The sequence below is a fragment of the Heterocephalus glaber genome, unplaced genomic scaffold (assembly GCF_053883595.1).
Source record: "Heterocephalus glaber isolate CG9 unplaced genomic scaffold, H.glaber_assembly_v1.0 deba00001773, whole genome shotgun sequence".
NCBI lineage: Eukaryota > Metazoa > Chordata > Mammalia > Rodentia > Bathyergidae > Heterocephalus > Heterocephalus glaber.
The window spans coordinates 8,704,210-8,708,101 of NW_028258463.1; positions in this window are offsets into that span (position 1 = coordinate 8,704,210).

Consider the following 3,892-nt stretch of genomic DNA (forward strand, 5'->3'; position numbering starts at 1 on the left):
CCAAGCAGAATCTCCTGGATGTAAGGACTATGCATTCTGGCCCATACCTTGGATTTTTTTTTTTTCGGTCCCGGAGATCGAACTCAGGACCTTGCACTTGCAAGGTAGGTGGAGGCACCACTGAGCTAAATCTCCGGGACTTTGGATTTTTCTTTTACAGACGAGGAAATGAAAACCCTGAAAGCAAAGTGATATTCCCAAAGCCCTCAAGACAGTTAGTGGCACAACCTGTATAGCACATCCCTAATTCTTTTTTTTTTTTACATCCCTAATTCTTGGGGGGGGGCAGAGAGAAGGAGAGAGAGAGAACACACGTGTATTGAGGTCACCCTGGGCTACACAGTGAGACTCCGTCTCAAACAAACAAACGCCCAAAACAACAAAAATGTGAGCTCACTGACCACAGAAATCCAAGTCATGCAAACACAAAGATACACATCCTTTGTCTGGAGCTTAATTTTAAATGTTTTTGCAAAATCTAGGCTACATGCCCGGATAACTAAGGACCTAGGAAAAGGCAGCCTACCCTGCTCTGCCTCGCAAAGGGCACACGTGCCTTCTCCTGTACCTCAGGTGGAACTCGCTACCCAGTGGCTGACGCTGGCAGCCCTTGTGGGGCCAAGACAACGATTGGACAGCAGGGGGCGCTGCAGAGCCACAGGCCTCGCCTTCCCCGAGGAATTCCTGGGGCCACAGTTTCCCAGACAGCCCTGTGTCGGTCTTCTGAGGCCTCAGGTGCTTTGCGATTCTGGGGCAGTTTCTTCTCTTTTTTTTCTAGAAACCCAAGGGACCTCTGAGAAGGCGCTGCGGGGAGGGAGGAAACGGACTAAGAGGCTAGAAGTCACACCCAGTTGCTTTGCAGGCACTGCACCTTTTTGAGCCGAGTGGCCACAGCTTGGTGACCCATCTGTCTGCTTCAGTCTGTCTCTTCCTAGCAATTCTTTGTGCTGAGTTAGAGAGGCTCTGTGTCACCATCCCATGTGGATGTACTAAGGGCCCACTCTACCACTTGGAGTCCTTGCTGCTGCAGAATCCCGGGGGCAGAAAGCAAACATGGCCAGCCCTCCTAGAGGGTAGGTTTAGGAGAGAAGACAGATTTTAGTCAAATCACCTGAGCTCAGAGAGAAGGAAAGGCTCAGGCAGGTAGATCTTCCTGGGTGAGGGGCAAGCTCAATCTGAACAGTGGGCAGGAGTTTAATAAACGCCGGGAGGGGACAGGGAATTGCTTATGCAATGCCGCCATGGGGAAAGCTGCTAAGGTGCTCTTGGGGCTGGGGGACAGACAAGGCCCGGAGAGGGAGGGAGCAGCCAAATCACGCAGGGCCCGACAGGCCTCCTTAAGGACTTTTGTCTTCAGCCTAAGAGCACTGAGAAAAACTACAAGTGCAGGCGATGAACAAATTTGCATTTTGAAAAGGCCCCTCTGGGACTTAGCAACCCCTGGACTTTCTTGCCTTCCATGTACCTTTGGGTACAGATGCTGCTGAATTCTGCGGGCTGCTCCATCCTCCTCATCCCACAGAATTTCATCATCCCCCTCGGGGAAGACTGCAATGGCTTCCTAGCTGGTCTCCTGTTTTTCCTCTTCAACACCAAACAAGCATCACCTTATTCCCACCGCACATCACCCCTATCATATAAGCAAAGCTGAAACCCTTACTGAGCTCTAATGGTTCTAGGGAGTGAGCTCATTCCAGCTTGTGAAAGTCAGTTGTTAAAACTGGCCCAGTTTAGGGCCGGGGATTTAGCTCAGTGGTGTCACTGCCTTCTACACAAGTGCAAGGATCTGAGTTTGATCCCTGGTACCAAAAAAAAAAAAAGACTGCCCAAATTTTATAAGCAAGTTTTTAATCTTACCCACTATTAAAAATTAAATTATGGGCCGGGGATTTAGCTCAGTGGTTCCACTGCCTGCCTCACAAGCACAAGGTCCCGAGTTCGATCCTTGGTACCAAAAAAATTTAAAAAAAATTTTTTAAATTAAATTATGTAAACTTACAGGGCTGGGGATACATCTCAATGATAGAATGCTTGTCTAGTGCTCGCTTCAGCAGCACATATACTAAAATAGAATGCTTGTCTAGCATATACAAGGCCCAGGTTTGATTTCCAGTGCTCCAAAAAATAAATGGCTGGTGTGGTAGTACACACCTGTAATCCTAGCACTTGGGAAGCTGAGGCAGGAGGATTACTGTGAGTTCAAGGCCAGCCTGGACTCCATAGTGAATTCAAGTCCAGCCTGAACTACACAGTGAGACCCTATCTCAAAAAAGAAAAGAATACTACAAACTAATAAATTATATTAAAAATCAAGGTAATAAATTCTCAAAACTCATCATTTCCTAGCCTGGTGTGATGGCGCATGCCTGTAATACCAGTACTCGGGAGGCTGAGGCAGGACGATCCCTGGGAGTTCAAGGCCAGCCTGTGCTACATACTGAGTTCAGGGCCACCCTGAACTACAAAGGGAGACCCTGCCTCAAAAAACCCCAAAACTCATCATTTCCTAATAGTTTTCCCTATGGTCTTGGGATTACTTATGTCCATTGTATATGCATGATTATCATTTTGTGTGTGTGTGTGTGTGTGTGTTCTGAGACAGGGTCTTGCTACTTAGCCCAGGCTGACCTCCAACTCGGGCTTATTTTCCTGTCTTAGCCTACTGAGTGATGGGGTTACAGGCAGGTCCCACCACACCTGGCAAACTTGCATGCTTAAATTAACACATCATGAATGGATTTCAGCTCATCTCTTTCTAACTCTGTGTCTAGTAAGAGCAGGTGGACAGATTGAAATCAGCTGCTAGGCAAGCGCTACAAATCAGGGCTTGATTTATTGTTTTGTGGATTACCTAGATTTCAGAAAATGAAGGAGAATATGCTAATGCAGATTTAAACTTTAAGTGTTATGTCTGTAGCTGTGTGAATAGCACAAAAGTAAGGACATATTCTTCCAATATTTGAAAACTGTTGACTTTTTTTTTGTTGTTACTGGGAATTGAACTCAGGACCTTGCATTTGCAAGGCAGGCACCAGAACCACTGAGCTAAATCCCCAGCCCTTAAAAACCGTTCTCTAATTCAGTCGAGAGGTTGTCTCCCATTGTTGACAATCCAGATTTGTCTTTGTCTTTTCACTGTCCTCTTGCGTTAACAAAAGAAAATATCAATGCGGATCCTGGTTCCTTGGTCACTGTGACCTTTGGGTATCCATGTAAGCGGCTGACAAGGGCTGGGGATGTAGCCCAGAGGTTGAGCTCAAGCCTAGCAGGTGGGAGGCCCTGGATTCCATTCCTAGCAACACACACACACACACACACACACACACACACACACACACACACGGAATTTAGCAAGCATCAGTGAAATTCTTTGAGAATCAGTTATATGGAATTTGCCATTGTATATTTTCATTATTATTTGTAAACTGTGCGCCACACATCCTTTGAATCAGCAAAATTCATGAAACTTTTGTACATATACGCATACATCGCCTTTCCTAGCCCAGACAGTGTGGGTTGTTAAACACTTATCCGTACACCACAAGATCTAAAACACTGTTCAAGCAGTCATTCCATGGCTCAGTGGACGCCAGGAGAGGATGCAGATTCATGAAATGACTTGGCCAAGGTCACACTTTGCAAGCAGCATGGGCGGGACAAGAACTACAGATATTCCCAAGGCCTGAGGCTGTCTCTCAGGACTAGCTCGGGTTCCCGGGACCCGCCCTACTCCACCTCCCGGACAGCCCTGTCACTTGGGCCCAGGAAGTAAAAACCAGGGGTCGTTAGGGCAGGAGACCGACGCTCCAGGTCCCAGCCAATAGCGGCCCCCGGCCCGAGCTATGTCACGCGCAGGGGAGGCCGGCGCGAGCACGCCCTGGGAAGGGGCGTG